The 24,401-nt window shown below is 49.4% G+C and overlaps 1 protein-coding gene across 7 annotated transcripts in view; it reads left to right on the plus strand.

Moving 5' to 3' along the window:
* The window catches only part of Elfn1 (leucine rich repeat and fibronectin type III, extracellular 1), a 67,135-nt gene that overhangs the window by 14,314 nt on the left and 28,420 nt on the right, over window positions 1-24,401 (plus strand). The window lies entirely within an intron of this gene.

Genomic DNA, 24,401 nt, shown 5'->3' on the forward strand with positions numbered 1-24,401 from the left:
TGAGTCATTTGGTAAGTTTACATTTAAATTCTTAACAAACTGCCAAGTCGCCAGACTTCCAAGGCAGCTGGACCAGTTTGTATCCCAGTCGGCAGCCCTTGAGGGTCGGCACTCCTCAGTCGACTCCGGCACCCCTTACAATACTGCTAGTCTTTCTTGATTATCGTTACCCGTTACACGAGCCAGAGTGCAGTGCTTTCTGGTGCTGGGTCCAATTTGCAGTTTCAAGATTGACCAGTGCCGTTGAACGTCTTTTTGTATGCTCTTAGGCACCCACATTTCTTCTGTGATAAAATGTCTATTCAAATCTTTGCCCATTTTTAATGGGTTTGTCTCATTATTAGCTTTCAAAATTATTCAAATTTACTGTGAGAGAGCTCTGTGCGTATTTCAACATGAGTCTTTTTGTAAGAAATGAATTTGTAAATACCATATCTTGATAGTCTCTCTCTCTCTCTCTCTCCCCCTCCCCCCTCCCCCTCCCCTCCCCCTCCCCCTCTCCTTGAGAAAGGGTCTCTCTCATGTAGCCCAGGTTTGCCTCAGACTACATAGGTGAGGATGCCTTTGACCTCCTGATCCCCCTGCCTCCACCCCTGAGTGCAGGAATGGCAGGTGAGCAAGTGCCACCACACCAGAGTCATTGAGGGCTGGGGTAGGAAGCAAGGCTTGTCTCTCGCACTCTGGACATGCTCTGGACAAGCTCTCTACCCACAGAGCCCCAGTCTCAGCCCCTCTGTCTTCCTATTATCTTTCTGGAGCACAGGTTCCCCCCCACACACACACACACACAATGTCCGTTTTACTCATTTTTCTTTTCTTTCATGAATCTTGTGTCATTGGTTTCTTTGCCTAGTCCAAGGTCACAAAGACTTTCCTTCATTTCCCCTCCAGGAGTTGTAGAATTTGGGCTCTGCTACTTAGATTTATCGGCCATCTGAAGTTAATGTCTACTCATGAGGTAGATGGACTGAAGTTCAGTGTGTGTGTGTGTGTGTGTGTGTGTGTTTTAAAGACTTCCCTCTGCTTTATGTTTTCTTGAGGCCATAAATGTAGAAGATTGGGGGGGCGGCTCGTGTTTCTGCTCCACCCAATGCTTATTTTTTGATTTATTTATTATTAGTGTGCTTGTGTGTGCGCGCGCACACCATGGTGTGCATGTGGAGATCAGAGGACGACTTTGTGACGTTAGTTCTCCCCTTCCTCCATGGAGGATTGGATTCAGGTCTTGGGGCTTACCAACAAGCTCCTTCCTTCACCTCCTGAGCCATCTCGCTGGCCCTGATGTCCAGCTCATGTCTGTCTGGATGGGACACCCTTCACTACGGGGCTCCGAGACAAGGCTTGGAATGAAGAATTACAATACGCCCCTCAGATTGTTTTTCTCTTCCAAGTCATCCTGGATCTTCCTTGTCTCATCTCTTGACATTCCACTCAAATGTTAGGACCAGCCTGTCAGGGTCTATGAATGTGCTTGGTGGGAGTTTGAGTGTCTTGGGCGTAATCAATAGATTAATTTAGGATCTCTGCCTTCAAATCCACACTTTAGGATGGATGCCATTTCTCTTCTTTTGGGTTTTTAATGTCTCCAAGCACTTGTCGTTTTCTGTGTGTAAACCATTGTGAGCTGCATGTTTTTCAGACACTAATTCACAATGTAGCCCAGGCTACCTTCAAACTCAGGATCCTTCTGCTCCTTTTCCCATGTGTGCACCCCAACCCCAGCCTAACTGAATGCCCTTAGAGAAACTCATCCTAAATATTTTTTCTAGAATAAGCGATTGCAAATGGGATTAGTTTTAATTTCACTTTCACAACATCCACTGAAAAATCCAACAGAGAAATATTGGTGAGTTATACACAAAATGTATGTCTTGTGTGTACAGCTGCTAAGTGTGTGTCCATGTATGTGGAGGCCATAGGAAGACCCTTTAGCATCATTCCTCAAGATCTAGTTACCTTGTTTTTGGCGATAGGGTCTCGGACATGTTGGCTTGAGGCTCGCTGAGTCAGGACAGGATTCATCTATTTCTGCTTCCTCAATGCTAGAATGACAAGCATGCACTACCATATCCAGATTTATTTATTCATTTTAAATATTTATTTTTTATTTTATGAATATTTTGCCTGTGTGTCTATACATGTGTGCACTATGTGTGTGCAGTACCCATGGAGTCCAGAAGAGGGCGTGTCTTCAGCCCGACATTCAGATTTTGTAAATTGTAGGTTCTGGGAATCGAATGGCAAGCAATTTACCAATGGAGACATTCCCCTCAAGCCAGAATTTTACATGTTGCTCCTTAGTTCCAGAGCCTTGCTAACTGTGACCATTGATCAGTCAGTTCTAGCGGACGTTAGTAGATGCATACAGGATCACGCTGTCTGGAAACAAGGAGGGATTAGCATCTTCCTGTCTAAGCTGCACATCTTGTTTCTTTTTCCTGCCTTGTTGTTTTGGCTGGCATCTCTAGAGTCACCCTGAGCAGCACAGATGCTTCGAGATCGTAGAGAAAGGTGTTTGTCTTTACTGTTCAGGATGAAGTCAGATGTGAGGTTCTATTTTATTTTATTTTTTTTTTAGGGTTTAAAATTTTCCTAACATTGATACCTACGTGCAGCTTTTCCCATAATAACATTGTCAGCTGCCTTGTCTGCATTTGCCAAGGTGACCCTCTGGTTTCTCCCTTTTATGTATTATTTTATGTGGCTGGCTTGACTTGCTAATATTTTGTTGAGGACTTTGCATCGATGTTCATCAGACAAATAAGCTTATCTATGTCCTACTGGGATGTCTTTAATTTCAGTGACGGGGGTGCAGAGGGAACAGTCTCACAAATATGCCTCTGTGCCTCTAACCTCCCCTACAAAGCCCTGTGAAAAAAGTCTAGTCTCAGCTTTGGTTTTGTTTGAACAAGGTCTTGATATGTAGTCCAGGCAAAGCTCAAGCTTATAATCCTCCTGCTTGAGTGTTTTGAATGCTGAGATCACCAGAGTACACAGCGACAGCCAGCTTATTTCCTTTCCTGGGAAGTTCCTGAGGATTTTATTTTGTCTCTTTAGCTATTAGACAGAATTTACTACTAAAGCCACCAGGGCCTGCCTCTTTGGGTCCTGATCTGAGTATATTCAGATTTTCTGTTCTTGTCAAATCTGTTCTTGTGACTTGTGCTTGTCTGGAGGCGTCTGTCCACTTCATTGAAATTGTTAACACCTTCATCTTAAAGCTGTTTGTAGTGTATGTTCATATTCTCATGTGCAGGTTAGAGTGCTCTGGAGACACCAGTCAGATTAGCGATGATGCCATTCAATCTGTGTTCTTCTTCACCCCAAACTCATTAGTTTGTCTCGGCTTTGGGATACAGCGGATTGCTCATCCACTGAGCTACTATGGTTCTGCCCTGGATATTTGCATATATTTCTTTTTCTATCCCTTCAATTTCCATATGTCTATATATCAACACTAAAATGTATGTCTTTTACATGGTGTATGTTATGTTTGGCTCTTATTTTGTAAATCCAACCAGATAGTCTCTGCCTTTTATTTGGATGGTTTGGCCCATTTACAGTTACTTTTATTTCATGAAGTGTCTATTTACACAGTTGTTTTCTATGTCTCAAGTGGGTTTTTTTTTCTGTTGTTTTCTTTACTGCCTCCTTTTGTATTAGGGAAATGCCTTTAGGTAATATTTTACTTCTATTGATTCTTGGTCAATGGAGTTTCCATTTCAGCTACTATACTTTTCAACTCCATATTTATCATCTCCTCCTCTTCCTCCTCCTCCTCCCCCTTTTATGACAGGAGTGTTCTATGTAGCCCTAGCTGTCCTGCAACTCTCTAAGTAGACCCAGCTGGCCTCAAATTCACAGAGATCTGTCTGTCTCTGCCTCCCAAGTGCCACTAGGAGGCTCAGCTTCAAGATTATCACTTTAAAAATGATTTCCATAAGGCTGAAGTGATTACTCAATAGACAAGATCTCTTGTGGCTCCTCCAGTGAACCAAAGGTCCGTCCCCAGCACTCGTAGCAGGTGGCTCACAACTACACAACTACTGTGATGATTCTGATGCCCTCTTCTGGCCTTTGTGGGCCCTGCACCCACACCTTCTCTCACACACATATACTTCTGTGTCTTTGTTGAGACTGCATACTTGTTTGTTTTGTTTTGTTTTTTTGAGACAGGGTTTCTCTGTATAGCCCTGGCTGTCCTGGAACTCACTCTGTAGACCAGGCTGGCCTTGAACTCAGAAATCTGCCTGCCGCTGCCTCCCAAGTGCTGGGATTAAAGGTGTGTGCCACCACCGCCCGGCTATACTTGTTATTTTTTGAGGCAGGGTCTCTCAGTGTGGCCCTTGATGTTTTGGAGCTTGCTGCATAAACCAGCCTGGCCTTGAACTCAGAGAAAGTTGCCCGCTTCTGCCTCCCAAGCACTAGGGTTACAGATGCACACTACAATGACTGGCTCAGCAGTTGAACACTTTTATTTATTATTGTACCTTTATTTAACTCTTTAAACACAGTTTTGTTTCTTTTAACCAATTTATTAATATATTAACAGTCTTGAAGTTGTTCTTCTTCCATACCTGACATATGGGGACTTTCCTCACTGTCTTTTATTTACTGTTGTGTTTTTTTCTCAGTAGGGGTCATTCTTTCTGATTTTGTCTGTTGTGTAATTTTGTATTGAAAATGGACAATTGTCCCAGAGTGGATGTAGATTCTGAGGTTTTCCTTGGAGAGTTGTTAGTGTTGGCATTTTATGCTTCTGTTTTTATTGTTTGTTTAGTAACTTAATTGGACTAAAGCTGTGGAATAGACTCCCTCTGATGTGTGGCCACCAATTTCTCTGTTGTTTCTCCCCCTTGCTTTCCCAATTCTAATTCTGTGTCCTTGTTTGTCTTTTTTCTCTTCTCTTCCTTCTATTCTCCCCTACCCCTTCTCCTCCCTCTCCCCTCCTCCCCTGCCTTCCTCCCTTCTCCTCCCTCTCTCTCCCTTCATTTTCTTTGTTTCCTGCTCCATTAATGTTTTCTTTTCCTATTCATCCTCCTCATCTTCTTCCTCCTCCCCATTCCTTCTCTTCCCCTCCCCTCTTCCCTCCCCTCCTCTCTCTTTACATCCCTCCCGTCCTTCTCCTCCCGCTTCCTCTTCTCCATTCCTCACTTTATAAGACACCCTGTGTCAGCCCAGCTTTGTGCTCAGTAAGGGACCCGTTGGAGGTTGTGTGGCCTGTCTGGGGGCTATCAATCTCCATGATTGACATACATGTGAGTTTGGGGGCACACGGAAGATCAATTAGCTTTTGTGTCTCCCTCAGCTGTTGCTGCCTGCCAGCGTGGCACCTGCACGCTCTCCATGGGCCAAGGGCTCAAACTTACATGGGCCTCTGCTTCCCCATGTAGGTGTCCATCAGTCAGCTGTATGGAGAGAGAGTGTGTCTCTGTGTGACTGCCACAGCCCATGCAAAGTCTCTTGTTTGTCACTGTCCCTTTCAGGATCTCAGTTCCAGCTTGGCAGCTATGTTGCTTTCCCTCTACCAACTCCAAGGCTACCGTACTTTCCTGTCCAGCAGAATTTTGCGCCTTTTGCTCTAAATTAAATCAGCCTCTGGCTTGTAAATTCTCATGGCCTGCTCAGTGCAACTCTGTTTAAACACTGCATCAGCCAAGTGAGGAGACAGAGACAGTTCTAGGGAAGAGCAGCCTGGGTCCGTGTGTTATCCAATCACTGCTTTCCCCAAATAAACCTCTTGTTCATTTCTAGGATGCTGAAATGATCATGGTTGAGAGTTCTGACCAGTTTTATAGCTGGGGTTTAAGTGTGTATGCACATGTGTGTGCATGTGTGTGTGTGTTCCCATGCATGTGTGGAAACCGGAGGTCAATGTTGGGTGTCTTCCTCTATCACTCCCTTAATCTCTCTCCACCTTATTCTTTAAGGCAAGGTCTCACCAATTCAGCTGGACTAGAGGGCCAGTGAGCCTTCAGGATTCTTCTGTCTCTGCCCTTTCTGTGTCGGGGTTGCAGACATGTGCCACCATGCTCAGCTCTTATATGGATGCTGGGGATCTTAACCCACCCATTCATCTGCCCACAGCAAAGGGCTTGTCTACTGGGCTCTCTGTCTAGCCTGTGATCCTCCCACCTCAGCCCCCTGGACTCTGAGATTACGGACGTGCCCTGTAACACCCAGCCAAACTTGGTTTTGAAGAAAAGATTTTGCAGTCTATACTCTGAGGGCATTTTCTGCCAAGCCTGAGAAGCTGAAGCTGGTCCTCAGGCCCCACAGGGTGGAAGGAGAGAACCCACTCCTGCATGCTGTCTTCTGACCTCCACAGGCCACCATGGCACATGCATGTGCCTTCCCACCCCAGCAGACAAACAATGCAATAATAAAGCGATAGCAGGCCACCGAGACGGCTCAGCAGATAAAGGTGCTTACAGCAAATCCTGACAACCCGAGTTTAATCTCCAGAACCCACCCAGTGGACAGAGAGAATGGACTCTTTCTCTCTGACCTCCATGCATGTACCATGGCATGTGTATGCACACACACACACACACACACACACACACACACACACACACACACAAAGTAAAATAATTTTAAAGAAAAGTTTTAAAAAAAGCACTATATACATACAGCCCCATGTATGTCACAGGGTGAATATCATGTGAGAGTCACCCAAACTCAGAAGTAAGGTATGGTCCCCGATTAGAAACCTTCCACCACGTCTCTCTTGTCCCCGCCCTTCTCTCCTCCTCAGGGACAAGCACCCTGATTTTGAACCACATGTCATCTTATAGACTTTGTACATGACCTGTGTGGAACCATGTGCTGCACGTGTTCTGTCCAGGAGTATATGTGAGATCTTGGTATTCAACGTTGACTATGTGGATAGAGTCCAATTATGTTACATCCTATATTGTATTCCATTTACCTGTGGGCAGATACATGTATTGATAGATTTATGCTTGTCTGGATGAGAGGATGGGTGAATGAATGGATGGACGAGTGGGTGAATGAATGAATGAATGAATGGATGGATGCATGGGTGAATGAATGGATGGATGAGTGGATGAATGAATGAATGGATGAGTGGGTGAATGAATGAATGAATGGATGCATGCATGGGTGAATGAATGGAAGAGTGGGTAGATGGGTGCTTAGATGAGTGGATGGATTCATGAGTGGGTAGATGGTTGAATGAACAGACAAGTGGGTGGGTGGATGGTTGATTGAGTGGATGGATGGTTGAATGAATAGAGGAGTCGGTGGAGGGACAGATGGTTTAATGGATGGATGGATGGAATGGACAGTTGAGTGAGTGAATGAGTGGGTGGATAGATGGTTGAATGAATAGATGGGTGGGTGGATGGTTGAATGAGTGGAGGAGTGGGTGAAGGACAGATGGTGTAATGGATGAATGGATGGATGGATGGATGGATGGATAGATAGTTGAATAAGTGGATGCATAGGTAGGAGTGTGGGTGAGCAGATGGTGGATAGCAAACATAGATCATGCTAAAGGATGTCTAGATGGTGGGAGGGGGAGCATAGTGATGCTTCATTGGATGGAAAATGCTTATATCCTCACAGGGCCTGAAAAATAGCATCACCCTGCTTAGAAGTTTAAAAGTATAATTCCTTCAAACGAATCAGTAACTAATATCACCAAATAGCATATGGAGACCCTGAAGCCCAGAGAAGTGGCTTAAGCAAGCTGGCAGGATCGGTAGTCGCTGTGGTGAGTCTCGAACCTAGTTCCAAATTCCTTCCCGCATATCCTCCTGAGATGGGGGACCTGACTGGGCCTGGATTTGAATGGACCAACTGGTTCCTGAAGGCAAGAGCCCAGTTTGTGCCCTAATAGGCCAGGCCCGGCGTCTCCCTGTGTTGTGACCACTCAATGGTCTGAAGCCAAGGTTGCCTTTCTCCTGGCCACAGCCATTTCCTGACCACCTACTGGGTCCCTGATGCAGGATAGACCATGATAGGTCAGAACTGGAATCTTTTGGACACCCCCAAGTGCATTTGTATAGAGTGAGGTTAGAATGGATGCCTTTGAAGGCTGGGCTGGGTGCCACTGCTCCCAGAGTTTGCCTCTGCATCTCCAGCCTTATCCACCCCCCCCCCCCCCCCGTCTCTCTGTCCCACAAGTCAACTACTGGCATAGCGCTTCGGGCAGCATCTGTGGGTGGTGATGGATGCAGGCATGGTGGGATCTCAGAAGATGGCCTCCTGAAGAGCCTGTCTTGACTCGGCACAGGAGTGTTGCTAGGCTGTGTCTAAAGGCTGGGCCAGGGAGCCTGGGAGATGTTTAACTTTGAAAAATAGACCTTCACAGCTCATTAGGTCCCAGCCTCTCGGCCCGGCGCCTCGGGCAGCTCGGGAATGGGAGACGGCAGGGCATGAAATCGCTGAGGTATTTAAAGGCCGATTCTGCATTCTCCACCAGTGGTGTCTGTCCGCCAGGCCCCTGGCAGGGCTGTCGTGTCATGCAGAATGGGGTGGGGTGGCTGATGGAATTTCTAGAGTGCTGTGTGCGACCTCACTGACCCAGGGGAGATACTCCTGAGTCTTGACCTCAGACAAGTCAGTTCTTGATTCTGGGCCTCAAGTTTCCCCATGTCTACCAATGCCTTTGCTCTTTAAAAAAAAAAAAAAAAAATCTCATGTAGCCCAGGCTACCCCAAACTCCTTAAGTACCTTGGGATAGCTTTCTGAGTGCTATATGATAGGCATTGTTATTACACTGGGTTTATGTGGTGCTGGGAATAGAACCCAGGCCTTCATTGCTTGCTGGGGGAACCCTCTCCCAGCTGAGCCCCATTGCCTCCCCCACCCTCAGAGGTGGAAACTGGTTATGAGCTGCCTCTTAAGGACCCTTCAGCTTCTTAAAGAGTGTGTTCTAGCCACCCCCCGCCCTTTATGCAGGGGACCCCAAGGTCTGAATAGCATCAGCCGGCACTCCTGCATGGGCTAGGTTTTCCAGGGCTTTCAGCATGGTGAGGGCTGTAGGCACAGGTTGGGCTGCCGGGAGGTTTGAGGTTTCCCTTAGTCTTAGACACTCATTCATTGTCCGTCCTCGGGGCCAGGAGGAGGGACTGGGCTGGGAAGAGGAGGAGGCTCATTTGCATGGAGTCTCAAAGAGACAGCCAAGAAAAATCAGAGCTAATCATTAGAGGCGGCTGTGGCCACGGGGCTCTAAATTGTATTAGGAGGCTTCTGGTCTTCATTGAATGTATCAGATGCAAAGACAGAGGCAGGAAGCGCTGGGCGGTGACCTGCCTGCCTGCCTGCCTGCCTGCCCGCCCCCGCGGCTGCTTCCTCTGGCTGGAAGCTGGGGGGAGGGCTCTAGAGGGCCCTCTAGAGCCCTCCCCCCAACGCCTGCTTCTCAACCCCCAGCAGCTCCTGTAAGATTTTTCTCAGGGCTCTGTGACCTTGGTCGAGTTACTTTCCTTCTCTGGGCTTGTTTCCTTAATTAGAAGCTAGGAAGGCTGGTTTCCCGAGCGAGCGCCAGAGCTGAAGGAAGTAGAAGCCCAGGAGGGGTCTGAGCCGATCGAGGCTACGGGCAGAGCAAAGATGCTTGTGAGGCCCTGTGTGGCCTCCCTGTCTGCACCATGCAGGCTGGACGATTTACTCTGAACCTCAGTTTTGTTGTCTAGGCAATGGGTAGAGCACAGCATTAACCCAGCACGGTGGCACTTGCCTGTCATCCCAGCACTCATGATGGAGAGGGTACTTGGGAGGTCACCGTGGACTCTCCTTGGGGGTACATAGAGTACCCAGGAAGTGATCTAGAAGCAGACTCCCTTCTGGGGGGTCTGGCTTGGAGCAGGTGTGGCTTCCTCTTCCTTGTGGGGTTCCAGAAACTTCAGAGATGTGGCATCCAGGTTTGGAGGTGGTTATGGCTGGAGGGTTTTTTCCGAATCCAGGGGAGCCTGACTGTGTCGAAGTGATGTGTCCTGAGGAGGTTCCAGGGAGGCCTGTATCCTCTGTCTGGGCAGATGCATCGGCCTTGGGTGCCAAAGGCTGGTAGGGCCCCAGAGTTATGTGCCCAGCCTGCAAGTGTGTGCCGGGGGAGCCACATCTTTCGTGAGGGCACAAACACGTGTGCTAGCAGACCCTGTGCAGAGTGTGCATATCTGTAGTTATACAGTCACCCGGTGGGGCCGCTATACCCGTATGACCATGGAGAGAGTCAAATATCCACGGATGTGTGCTTCCCCATCCCGTGTGCTCGAGCGCAGCTGTGTGCACCCCGCACTTGCTCCCCCCTGCTCGTCCCCATGGCAACCCCAGCAGTGTGTCCTGGTGAGGCATAGAGCAGGTGTCGGGAGATCTCTGCTGGTGCTAGGGAGTTACAAGGGAGGGGCTCCCCAGAGTGGGCAGGGCCGTCTGGGGTTCTTGGGCAGAGGCTTTGGGTTTAGGAGAATCTTCTGGAAGCCCCTAACTGTGATTCCTACAGGATGAGTCACAGGCCCGTCTGGTCAGGATTTAGTTCTGTGTGGTCCTTGATGACAGATCAGCAGCATGTTGGGGGGGGGGGGGCTCATTCCCATTTTCTGGGAAGGTAAACTGAGTCCTCAAGCTGCTGACCCTGGATCCTCAGGCAGCCCAGGAGAACATGGGTTCCTTACTCTTCCTCTCCCACCTTCATGGAGAGAGAGGAAGTGGTTCTGCCCCACCCCCCACCCCCCTGCTCCTGTTCCAGGCATGGGTGGAGTGGGTGGAGCCCTTGCCTTAAAACCCAGCTACCCAGTGGTTCAATGATTCTTTTGCCATTTGGCTGATTGCTGGAGAACTCTGTCTTGAGACCTATGGCTCAGGCGCTCCCCACCCGCATGTGAAGTCATCCAGCTCGGGCTGGCAGGGTTCCCATGGCAACAGCAGTGACGTCACAAAGGCTGGAGGAGGAGAGCTGGAGGGAGGTGTGGGGTGAGGCCAAGGAGGGGATTCCTGGCTTCTCTCCTGCTCTGACCACTTGTTACCGAGCAGGCACAAGCCAGTGACACTGGGAATAGGTCCTGAATGTTCCCCCACAGCCCTCAGAGATAGACGGAGTTAGGGACACCCTCCTGTCCAGGTGCCAAGTCCCTTTGGGAGTGAGGAGGTGGGCGTGAGCCTCAGAAGCATAGATGTCACGGTCACCTGGCCTGATTAACTAGCTGCTCTTGCCAAACTTTGAGTGACAGCCTTCAAGGGCCTATGACTGTGCAGGTCACCGCCATCTGTCCCTGTGGGGATGGGGGATCTGTACCTGAGTTTCTTGCTTCGTTTTTATTACGTGCGTGTGAGTGTGTATGTGCACGCTCATGCTTGCACTTGGGCACATATCATGGTGAGCCTGTGGAGGTCAGAGGACAGCTCCCAAGCTTCAGTTGTCAGTTCTCTCTCCTTCCATCGCACTGGGTCCTGAGATCAAACTCAGGCTTGGTGGCAAGTGCTTTTCCCTGCTGAGCCTTCTCTCCAGCTGCTCTCTCACCTTTAAGGCACCTTTGTAGCCCAGGCTTGCTCAGCGGAGGATAACCTTAAACTTCTGATCCTCCTGCCTCTACCTCCCAAGTGCTGGGATTGCAGTGTCCGCCATCAGGCTGGGTCTATGCAGTCCTAGGCGTGGAACCCAGGAAGGAGTTCATATATGTTAGGTAAGCAGTCTGTCACTGAGCCACGTCCCCAGCCTGTACTGGAGTCTCTTGGTCTCTCCTTTAACTTGATTGACTGCCAAGAGGTGCTCAGTCAAGCTCTACATATCCACAATGGCAGCACTGGGACCACAGAGCGCCCCCTGCTGGGCGGGGACAAACCAGCTTTCTGCTCTGGCGGAGTTGAGCATAGCCAGAGCTATATATAGAAAGGCACAGGTCTGTAGCCCCTTCTCTTCAGGCCTTAAGCACTGCTGCTCTGTGTAACCACTCCAGACGTGGTCCTGCAAAAAGCTGAGAGCACTGTGGACTCATGAGAGAGCTGCAAGCCCGATGCTGTCAACATCCCACAGTGCTCATGAGGCGCACTGGTTCCCCCAAGTGACTGCCTGCCTGAATCTTGCTTCCACCACTGTCATTTCCAAGCCGGAGAAGGACCAACCTCTCCCCAGGCTGCACCCTTCACACTCAGATTCCCAGGAGGACAAAACATGGATTTCTGGCCAAAGTGTGCATAAAGCAAACAGGTAGACACTGCTCCCCCCCCCCCCGCCCCTTCCTCTTAAAACCCAGCTACTTCTGTCTGGACCACCTCACATTCCCAAGCGTCTATTTGGAAAATGCTATACTATATTGTTTCTTTGAGATGCAGTCTCACTTTGTAGCCCAGGCTGGCCCCAAACTCACGAACCTCCTGGGTGTTGAGCTAGGAGGCTGTTAATCCCCCTAGCCCTAGGACTGCAAGCAGGAGCCACCACCCCTGAATTTTATGTGACTTCTGAGGATTGAACCTGGGTCCTCATGTTTGTAAGGAATGTTGAACATTCCTTTAGCCCTGTCAGCTCATCTTGTTGGGTCTACCCGGTACCCTATCCCAGGGGTGACAAAGCAGTGCCCATGTATTCCTGGATATGTAATTATTAAGAGCCTACTGTGTGCCATGTGCTGCCTGTGTTGGTTTAGGCACAGAAATGACATCATCCTTCCTGGAACCTCCTTGCATACAGTCATCAGTATCCTCTGCTATGAACACGTGTAGGCATCTTTCAGCATCCTGCGGCCACTTGAAAAGGTATTCACTGGGTAGGAGCAGGGACACAGAGCAGAACTCAAAGGCTTTCTTCCCAGAAGCCACCATCTTGTAGGAATGCAGCCTGATATGAGGGATTTGAAGGCAGGTGGCAGGTGCTGACCCCCAGCAAGTGACTGTCTCTTCCTGAGATTCCTCACCTGTCATTTGGCTCTGAAGACAAGATCTGTAGCCATCCCAGGTGGCCTGTGCCTGGCATCGCAGCACTCGGGAGACAGAAGTAAGAGGATCTTGAGTTCTAGGCTAGCCTGGGCTACACCATGAGTTCCTATCTCAGACAACAAACACAAGGTGGACTTGGTAGGCTAGAGGTGAGAGAGCTGATAAATCGATAATGCTTTAGGGGAGGATCAAGGTTGACTCGGGTTCTTAGACATGAGAAAGGCAGGTCCCGTCTGGTAGTTACCGGGTCATGGCTGACATTGTGCCTTCCTGGGAGAGGTGTGTGGAGAGAAAGGTCAAGGTAGCTGGAGGGGATAGAAAGCATTTGGGGACCCTCTTGTTCCTGGGGAGCACGTTCAGACGGGGGGGGGGGAATACAACTGTCACCGTCTCCTCCTGATAATTCGCCTGTGTCTAGATGTGTCTTTTATTTTACGCCTACATTTGAACATCTCACCCATTTTTTTTTTTTTTGTAGCCCATTAAAGACCAAGGGAAACTTAGCTTCGTCTCAGACAAACAAGCAAAATTCCAGCCTCATTTTCGTGTCTCTCTAATAAGCACTTCTCAAATGTACAGCTCGCGCACACACAATTCATCAGGTTAATGCCTTCTCAATTGTCCTGCCTCCCTTCTGCAGCGATTTTTGTCTTCTTCTGCAGTGGCACCCTCAGAGGGAGACTTGCCTCAAGCCTCCAGGAGCATATTAGCGCCATTGGCTTCCTGGCGGGTGAGGAGCTGCCTGAGGAGGAGAGCCTGAGGAGGTGGGGTGAGGGGTCCCCGGCATTGCTACCACACAGAAAGCTTCCAACAACACACAAAGCGTTTGTGTCTTCTCGGGCCATACAACACTGAAATCCCAACACCTGGATGACTGAGGCAGGAGGACCAAGGCATGCCAAACCAGTCTGGGTTCCAGAGTGAGACCTCTCAAAAGGATAAAATATTACCAATTAGTGTGGATGCTTTTCTTTAGCCTAGCCTTTAAAGTTATATTAATATAAGCCCAGCAGAGTACACACCTTTAATCCTAGCACTTGGGGTACAGAGGCAGGTGGATCTCTGGGAGTTTGAGGCAGCCTAGTCTACATAGCAAGTTCCAGGACTCCCTGGGCAACATAGTAAGACCCTGTCTCAAGACAAAATGAAAACTCAAAACCTGATATTAATATATTTAGTTTGGTTTGGCTTTATGTACATCATTCCTGTGTTCATTTGTGGGTATGAGTATGGAAGGCAGAGGTTGACTTCAACTGTGTCCCTCACCCTGTCCCCTGTGTCTGGAGACAGAGTCTTACTGGCCTCAAACTCACCAAGCAGGTCCCACACACACTGGAAATCATGGCATGCATCCCCCTCCCCCTCCCCGAGTTTAAATCACGGGTGAGGATTCCCTGTGAAGATCCATTATCTGCTGTGTGTGGCACTCCTTAGTCTCCATTGCAAGAGAAGAGTCTATTGTAAGAGCCGATAGGGGCTGTGCAGTTGGACTGTGAGGATTCCTTTTATAAGATACATGTCACACATTTAAAGTTTGTCAAAGGCTTCCACGGGCAGAAGATATATTACAGGCAAGACTCTTGCAATACATTTGACTCTAAAGACAAGATCTGTAGCCCTTCAAGGTGGCCCGAGTCCGTCATGTCAAGCGCACCATTTAAAGATTGTCAAAGGCTTCCACGGGCAAAAGATACATTGCAGGCAACTTCATGCCAGAGTGCTCCCCAGGCAGTGAACCTACGAGTGCTCCTTGCACTGTCTTCCCACTGTCAGACAAGCAGGTGGAAGCTTGCCCAGCTAGTGGGCGTGTCATGGTGATTGACCAAATATTCATCCTCGTCCCCCTGACGTAACCCTGGAACTGCGAGTCGAGGGCTAGACTTACCTGGAACTGAACAGCGGGGGCGGGGCTTACGACCACTTGTATTTCCTCATCTGTGAAATGAATGTCTTTTACGGATATCAGTTTCATTTTACAGCTGAGCTTTTTGTGCTTTCTTGACCAGTTTGGTAATTTTCTTTCTGGATTCTGAAAGAACATTCACCTCGGACGACAGAGAGGACAGTAACAGTGACCTGTGGACTGTGTTTTGTTTGTTTTGACTTTTCATTTAGGAGGATTTGATAGCCCAAGCTGGCCATAAAAAGCACGAGTCTTCAGTCTGTCTCTCCAGTCTGGGATTACATGCCTGTGCCATCATGCTTAGTGTAGAATTTATTAACTTATTAATTTACGCACTGGTGATTAAATCTGGAGCCTTATGCATCCTAGAGAAGCGCTCTACCACTGAGCCACACCCCAGCCCCTCACTGGGGGATTCTAGGCAGGGGCTCTACTACTGAGCCACGCCCCCAGCCCCTCCCTGGGGGGATTCTAGGCAGCGGCTCTACCACTGAGCCACGCCCCAGCCCCTCCCTGGGGGATTCTAGGCAGGGGCTCTACCACTGAGCCACACCCCAGCCCCTCCCTGGGGGATTCTAAGCAGGGGCTCTACCACTGAGCCACGCCCCCAGCCCCTCACTGGGGTATTCTAGGCAGGGGCTCTACCACTGAGCCACGCCCCCAGCCCCTCCCTGGGGGATTCTAGGCAGGGGCTCTACCACTGAGCCACACCCCAGCCCCTCACTGGGGGATTCTAGGCAGGGGCTCTACCCCTGAGCCACACAGCAGCCCCTCACTGGGGGATTCTAGGCAGGGGCTCTACCACTGAGCCACGCCCCCAGCCCCTCCCTGGGGGATTCTAGGCAGATGCTCTACCACTGAGCCACACCCCAGCCCCTCACTGGGGGATTCTAGGCAGGGGCTCTACCACTGAGCCACACCCCAGCCCCTCCCTGGGGGATTCTAGGCAGGGGCTCTACCACTGAGCCACACCCCAGCCCCTCACTGGGGGATTCTAGGCAGGGGCTCTACCCCTGAGCCACACAGCAGCCCCTCACTGGGAGATTCTAGGCAGGGGCTCTACCCCTGAGCTATATCTTTTCACTTTTTATTTTGAGACAAGATTTCACTATTGGCCCAGGTTACCCTTGTGTTCAGTCTGTAGCCCAAGTAGCTCCTGAAGTTATGAGTCTCCTGTCTCTCAACTCTAGGCTAACAGGCCTCTTCCACTAGACTCAGCATATGGTATATTTTTAAGATCAGAAATTCCTCATTTTTGAGCAATGATATTTATTAGTTTATAATTGTGTGGGTGGGAAGGAATTCGCCTCTGTCACCACATTATTAGTGTATTTTCAAACATGCTAACTTAATATATAAAATAGATCACTGTATCATATGACGTACTGTTTCCTTTCCATGCATTTTATGGTTCAGAGACTCATTTACCGCAGGCCATACTTGCAGTTTTGAATGACTGACTTTATTACTAGACAAAGTAGAAGAATATGTAGTAAGCTGTAGATAATGAGTGGGTGGAGAGAGACAGAGAGACACAGAGATGGAGAGAGAAAGAGGTGTGAGAGAGACATAGAGAGACACAGAGACAGAGACAGACACATAGAGAGATACAGAAATAGACTCACTGAGACAGAGAGACAGACAGGCACACAGAGACAGAGAGACAGACAGAGACAGAGACACTGACACACAGAAGCAAAGAAACAGAGACAATGAGAGACAGACACTGAGACAGAGACACACAGAGATGGACAGAGAAACAGACACACACACACATACAGAGGGAGAGAGGGGGTGAGAGGAATCATCAAATCCACGGCTGTAGAAACCAGTTGGGGAAGTTGAGGCAACCAGCTGGAGCCATAACTGAGCTTCTGCTCCATGGTTGGGCTTCTGGTTTGTCTTCCCCACCTCACAGGGTCAACAGTGACTCTGGAGATAGTCTGCCAGCCAGCTGTTATCAGGACACGCCGTCCTTTCTCTCGGGCCATCTTACCATTCTCTTCCCTCCCAGTCACAGAGTTAGGGGGACAGCCCACCCTCGTGCGGGCTGTGGAGGACACTTTGAGACAAACATGGGTGGATTTGAAATGGTATGGATGGACCCCAGTCCATCTCAGGGTCTGCTCCTCAGTGAGCTCAAACAGTACATGGCCATCCTAGTACAATGGACTACGTACGCCGAGCTCAACCTGGATGGGCTGGAAGCGTGATGGAGCAAGGGGACTCAAGTTCAAAGTTCAAAACAGTGCTTTGCGTTTAGATATCTGACTGGTGGAGGGTTGTCGTCACCTTTCCCTGTTGGTCGATTATACCTCATCCAAGGGTAGATTACAGTTGCATCTGTACGTGTTCCATCTGCTCTGTGGGCATGTGGGGACACTAGTCTAAACTCATGTTGACCCTGTGTGACGTCAGTGGCCCTAGCTCTACAGCCAGTTATCTGTACAGACCCCACTGAACCTTGTTCTCCTGATTTTGAACCATTCTTGAGCACGCAAGTCTTCAGAACAACTTGTCAAGATCTACAAAGAGAAAATCTGCTGGGGTTGTGACTGGAATCTGGCTGAACCTGTTAATCTATCTGGAGGATGCCAATTAAAAAATACATGTTCTTTCTGTGTGTGTGTCTTATGTGCATGTATATGTCTGTGTGCGTGTGTATCTGTGTCTATATGTGTCTATGTGTCTGTGTGTCTGTGTGGTCTATATGTCTATATGTCTGTGTCTATGTGTCTGTGTTTGTATGTCTGTGTGGTCTGTGTGTCTATGTATCTGTGTCTGTGTGTCTGTGTGTCTGTGTGTGTAGGGTTTATCTGTGTGTCTGTGTGGTGTGTATGTGTCTGTGTTTATGTGTGTGTGTGTGGTCTGTGTGTCTGTATGTCTGTATGTCTGTGTGTCTACATGTCTGTGTGTCTATGTGTGTGTCTGTATGTCTGTATCTATATGTCTGTGTGGTGTGTAAGTGCATGTGTCTATGTGTGTGTCTATGTTTATATGTGTTTGTGTGTATGTGTGTGTGTGTGTCTATATGTCTGTGTGTCTATGTGTCTGTGTGTGTGGTCTGTGAGTCTATGGGTCTGTGTGTGTAGGGTGTATGTATCTGTATGTGCATGTATCTGTGTGTGTGTGTGTTTATGTGTGTGTGTATGTGTAGGTGCTCACAGAGTTTAGCAGAAGGTGTCAGTTTTGTGAATGGAGTTGCAGGTGATTGTGAGCTACCCAACCTGGGTGCTGGGAGCCTGCCTCAAGTTTTCTGCAAGAGCAGCAAACTCATAGCCACTAACCATCCCTCCAGCCCCAGATCATTATCTAATCGATGTTAAACCACTTTTTGCTGTAAACACACAGACACCCAATATACAGTAGTATATGAATTTTAACACCTATCCCCTTGCTACCAATTGATATTATAATTCACACATAACTTTGGCTTTTACATGCATAGTCAACCCTTGGAGAATAACTAGGCTTTTAGTCACTTTTTTCTGAATCTTAGAACTTCCATTTCTTTTTCTTGCCTTATTGCAGTGGTGGACATCACTAGGACAGTGCCAAAGCGGCTTTGATGCTGAGTTCAGGGAGGCTTCCGTTTTCCATGAGCTCGCTGCTCGCTGCTCTCCGCTCTCTGCTCTCCACTCTCTGCTCTCTGCTGTGGGCCAGGCAGAGTTTCCTTTGCTCCTCGGAGCCAGGACCTCATTATGCAGCTTCACTGGCTGGAACCCGTGATCCTTCCACCCAGTCTCCCAACTGAAGCAAGGCATATTTTAAGGAGCTTTTAATTTGTACTCAGAAATGATTTTGCAAAAGAGCTTGGTCCATTCAACCACAGTCTAATGAGCTTTGTGGGGGCCCAGGGTTTTAGCCTTAACTTAGGGTTTTTTATTTGTTATTTAGATCAATCCTTGCTTGATGACCACAAGTGGAATTTCATCTTATTTCATAAAAATATGCATTTCTGGCACTGGAGAGATGACTCAGCAGCTAAGAGCACTTGCTGCTCTTGAGAAGAACCAGTGTTCAGATGCAAGAACTACAAAGGGCAGCTCACACTACTCTCTATGAGTTCAACTCCAGAGGGTCTGATGCCCTCTTCTGGCCTCCTGGAGCACTGCACACACACACACACACACACACACACACACACACACACACACACACACACACGATAAATCCTTACAAAAGGTATTTCCCTGAGGCATGAGGTCAAACATAAACATACCCATGTACTTGTTAGCCATCTCTATATTTCTCTTTGAGTCTGATTATTTGCCCATGTGTCCATACATTGTTGGGGCTTCAATGCCAGTGAGTGGGTATTGTCCCACCTCTGCTAACTGTACCATAGACATTTCCTCTTGGTACCATGGAGGTTTTAATTTTTTGTTATCTTTTTATATACCTGTTCCTGATTTCCATTTGGCCAAATTTGCTTTTCTCTCCTTTTACAATTTATTTCATCCCTCCTGAGCTTGGAAAGCCTGCTTCTCTCCTGAGACCTCATAAGGATTGGATTGGGTTTCCACCCAGCTTTTTCCCTTTATGGCTTAATATTTCACATTTAGCTGTTTACTCTATCTGGAATTTGTGGGGCTGTGGGTGTGGGGTGAGAAGCTAATTGCTGCTCCAAGTTCACCAGGGGGCGGGGCCTCCTTTGCACCTGAAAGTCTCTGGGGTCTGTGCTGAGCAGGGAGAGGTTGAGGAAGGAGGGAGGTGGCCTGCTGAGCAGGCAGCACAAGGGGTGTGTGTGTATGTGTGTGTGTGTGTGTGTGTGTGTGTGTGTGTGTGTGTGTGTATGTGTGTGATGGGCATGGGACTGTGCAGCCCTAATTACCATAGGGACCATTCTAACTGGTGCCCCTGCCTAGGTTTAAGCTGAAAGCAAAGAATTCAGCCCAGATCAGTCACAGGCTATATAACCCTGGCTAGGACTCAATTTCTTTTCTGCAAAATGGAGCTCTAAACTGGGTGTGGTGCTACATACCCATCATCCCAGCCCTTGGGAAGCAGAGGTAGGTGGATGGGGAATTTGAGGCTAGTCTGGAGTACAGAATGAGATCCTGTTTCAAAAAACAAAACCAAAACAAAGCAGGGGCTGGGGAGATGGCCCAGTGGGTAAAGTGCTTTGTTGCACAAACATGATGATCTGAGTTCAGTTGTGGGCACCCCACATAAAAAGCTGGGCATGGTGGCGCACACTTGTAATCGCTGCGCTGGGGAGGCAGAGACAGGAAGCTCTCTGGGGCTTTTGAGCCAGCCAGCCTATCTGACTTGGTCAATGAGAGACATATCGCAAAAAAACAATGTGGGTGTCTGTCTTTTTTTTTTTTTTTTTTTTTTTTTTGGTTTTTCGAGACAGGGTTTCTCTGTGTAGCCTTGGCTGTCCTGGCACTCACTTTGTAGACTCAGAAATCCGCCTGCCTCTGCCTCCCGAATGCTGGGATTAAAGGCGTGTGCCACCACGCCCGGCTGGGTGTCTGTCTTAGGATTTTACTGCTGTGAACAGACACCATGACTAAGGTAACTCTTTTAAAAAGATTTATTTTTTATTATATGTAAGTACACTGTCACTGACTTCAGACACTCCAGAAGCGGTTGTCAGATCTCATTACAGATGGTTGTGAGCCACCATGTGGTTGTTGGGATTTGAACCTTGGAAAGAGCAGTCAGTGCTCTTAACCGCTGAGCCATCTCTCCAGCCCCCAAGGTAACTCTTATAAAGACAACATTTAATTGGGGCTGGCTTATAGGTTCAGAGATTCAGTTCATTATAATCAAGGCGGGAGCATGGCAGCATCCAGGCAGGCATGGTGCTGGAGGAGCTGAGAGTTCTACATCTTCATTTGAAGGCTGCTAGCAGAATACTGGCTTCCAGGCAGCTAGGATAAAAGTCTTAAAGCCCACACCCACAGTGACACACCTACTCCAACAAGGCCAGACCCACTCCAATAAGGCCACATCTCCAAATAGTGCCACTCCCTGGGCCAAGCATTTACAAACCATCACAAAGGCATCCAAGGAATAGCACACATTTGACCTCTGGCCTACACACACATGTGTACCCACGTATGCACACATATATGTACACCTCTACATGTAGTGTACCCCTGCAATGTACATGTGCACACATGCACACACACAATCAAGGGACTAGTGACACATAAGAGCTGTCTGGAGGGATGGTGGTGCTGGGGTGTGCCATATAGGCAGACGGCACAGGCAGGCTCATTGCAAGTCCCACCCTTTCCGTGTCACCTTACTCAGTGAGCTGACACTCTGTGAACCTGAGTTCCTTCATCTGAAGATGGAGATCACAGAGGGCTTGGGGGATGGTTCCATAGGACACCCTGCAATTAAGAATCTCAGTGCATGGCCTTGGGAGCACCCTCTAATGGGGGAGCATCCTCTAATGGGGAGCACCCTCTAATGGGGGAGCACCCTCTAATGGGGGAGCACCCTCTAATGGGGAGCACTCTCTAATGGGGAGCACCCTCTAATGGGGAGCATCCTCTAATGGGGACACTCTCTAATGGGGGAGCACCCTCTAGTGGGGGAGCACCCTCTAATGGGGGAGCACCCACAGCTGCTATCTTTGCTAGGATCTTTGTTCAGGAGTGTGTGTCCATCCCTGGGTCTTGGCCGCTGTGATGGGGATAGGAGAGGACAGTGTGTTGGTGGGTGGGGCCAGCTCCCTTCCCAACTCTGATTGGTCTGTGACTTCCCTATTCTGATACTTGGTGGTGGGGTAGGGCCCTCAGACCACCTCCTAGTCCCTGTCCAACTCAGCCTTGACCCAGATAAAAGGACTCACATCACCTGAGAAAACCTATAGTATGTGCACACACACACACATGCACACATATGCACGCACATGCAACTGAACCTCTGAGTACACGTGGTCTTACATGTGCATATCTACACATTACACACTTCTATATGAAGCCAGAGCCTCAGCACACACAATGTTGTCATATAGCAAAGAGGCATAAACCATGGACACAATAACACACACACACACACCCACACACCATGCTCACACTCAGGTGGCCAAGCCAACTAGGTTCAGCTGTCTCAATCCTGCCCTGCCTGGCTTGACAACTTCCCCTGGTTGTCTGGACAGCTACTCCCACACCCGCTATGGCCATCCTCATGTCCCTGTCCACCTGGAGGTGGCTCTTCAGCTCAACTAATTCCTGCTCACTCATAGGCTGGTCTCCTCAACTTCGCATCTTTGTGGCCACGGGATGCTTGTTCTGTATTGGGATCCCACACGAGGCTGTGGCGCTCAGGCCGTGTGAAGGCTCCTGTGGGAAGCAGTACTCTCAGTTGTCTGTAGTTGCAACCATTGTCTTGGAACAGCAGGGAGTGGGGGGTGGGGGGCTCCATCATCTGCTGACCTTGAAATGAGTTGTCATAGCCTGATGACTGGGTGTGGGAAAAGGATCTGTCACTTGGCTCCACCATGTCCCCATAAGCTATGTACCTACGGTAAGGAGGGTGGGGGTGGAGACCTGTGCGGGTCAGAAGCGTGGTCTCAGAAGTGGGTTCCTGAAGTTGGCCTCTCAGGGTGGCCTCTGTAACCCTGGGGATGGGCTTGGCATCCTAAGCATTCCTGGTGTCAGAGTTGGGGGTGAGCAGAATCAATACCTCTTTCCTTTCCCTTCCCAGCGCTGTGCTAGGCTCCTATCTCTCACCACCTTATCCGCAAGTCCAGCACTCGGTGGGAGGCAGGGACTTGAGTAGGTCATTCTTTGTTGGCCTAGGCCACCTGTGCAGCAGACTGGCAGCCCCAAACAGGGAAGGCTCAGGGCCCTTGGTGGCCTGGAGTTACAGTATGGGAGACCTTGCTGTTCCATCAAGGCGATGGTGAAGACGCCCTCTTCTCAAACTACACTGTGATGGTTGGGGCATCTGAGACATCCTGGTCTGAGTCTCCCAGGCTGGTGGGGCACTCTGAGTGAGGGGAGAGATACTATAGGGGACCGAGAGGGCTCAGGGGATAGGGTGAGGAGCCCATGCCTGGCTGGGGTCAGGGAACCTGAGGTGTGTGTGGTCTTAGGGACAGGGGGTGGCTGGCAGGCAGGCAGTGGCGGGAGGCACAGCTGTGCAGGAGGACGGACTGCTGGCATCAGCAAGCGCCCCTCCTCCCCCCCACACTAAACAATCACGGCACAAATATGCAAATGGTATAATTACTGTTATTTGTTTTGCTGATATAAGTGTTTGAAATGCAAATGTCAACTCTGGGCGCTGTTGGTTTTTCCCACCCCTCTCTCCCGGACATTTGCAAGTCGATCAGTGAGCCCTCATCCTGGGAACACTAGGGGTGCCTCCTTCTGACAGACTTGGAGCACAGGACACCACCTGCCCTGACCAGTGCTCTGACCCAAGGTCATGACCTTCCCGAAGGTACCCATCTAAGGAGGATGTCCTTTTCCTTCAAGCTGGCATCTGAGCCTCAGTTTACCTCCCTATGTAATGGGCCCAGGCCTGTTGCAACTCAACTAAAGAATCTAGCTCGGTTTCCCATATTAGAGTCCCTGGCATTGGTCAGACTCTCCTCCAGTACCGTAGACAATTGTGTTTCCAGAGCGGGTCCTGAGTTCTGACCCTGCAGCCTAGATGATGGCTGAGACTCCTAGCGAGAGAAAGTGAGGCACAGCTGTTCAGAGGCTTACTGAAAGACCAGCCAGCCAGGGATGTCACTTAAATGCCACCACACATTTGTGAGCCTGCAGGACCTTAGGAATCCATGAGCTCTGTCTCCTAAACTGACTCAAAGCAGCCCAAGTCCTGAACGAGCTATCCAGATCTCAGCCACAGGCAGCCCTGTGGTGTGCTTCCCACCGTGTGCAGCTTCTCTGAATGTGTGTGTCCACTCCAGCAGAGCCACCAATCTGTCATCCATGCTGTCTCTGAGACACATGTGAGGGGCCCACCAAAGCCTTTAATCACCTCTGAGCCTGTCAAGATCGTGCACTGGAGAGACCCGCCACACAGCCACCTCCCAGAGGGACGGGGAACGGGCCTGAAGCCCTCATTCTGCCTGTGTACAGGTGTATACACACGCAGGTATATACCTTTGTGCAGTCACATGTGCATGCTTGAGCTCACACTACGTGACAGACTCCTGGAAACTGCCTTGGCTTGGGCGTGCAGCCAGAACAAGGAACTGGCTCAAAGCTCAATGGGACAGCAGAGCCCTTGTCACCAATCCCCTGACCTTCACTCCTACTCTGCTGGGGTCAGAGTTCCACCTTAGCTTGGATGGTGGCAGAAACTGCCCCCGCCCGGCCCTGAAGTTGGTGTCTTTGGCAGGCTACAGGCTGTCCTCAGAACTCAGTTTTCTCTCCTGTCTCAGGCTTGTCGTAGGGCTAACTGGGCATGCACTCTGGCGTCTCCCTTGGGCTTCCCTGCATTCGGGCCTCTGCCTGCCAAGTGCTAGAAGCTGGGGCCACCTGGGGTTGACAGGTGGCCCAGAGCAGGGACCTTGACCAGTAATGGAGATGCAGAGTAGGTGGTGGCCAAGGCCAGGCCTGGAGGAGGAACATGGCTGTTTTCCCTGGGTTTCCTCTCAGCCCCGGGGCCTTCTGCTATTTTTGTCCCT

This window comes from Mus musculus, chromosome 5 (assembly GCF_000001635.26).
Source record: "Mus musculus strain C57BL/6J chromosome 5, GRCm38.p6 C57BL/6J".
Classification (NCBI taxonomy): Eukaryota; Metazoa; Chordata; class Mammalia; order Rodentia; family Muridae; genus Mus; species Mus musculus.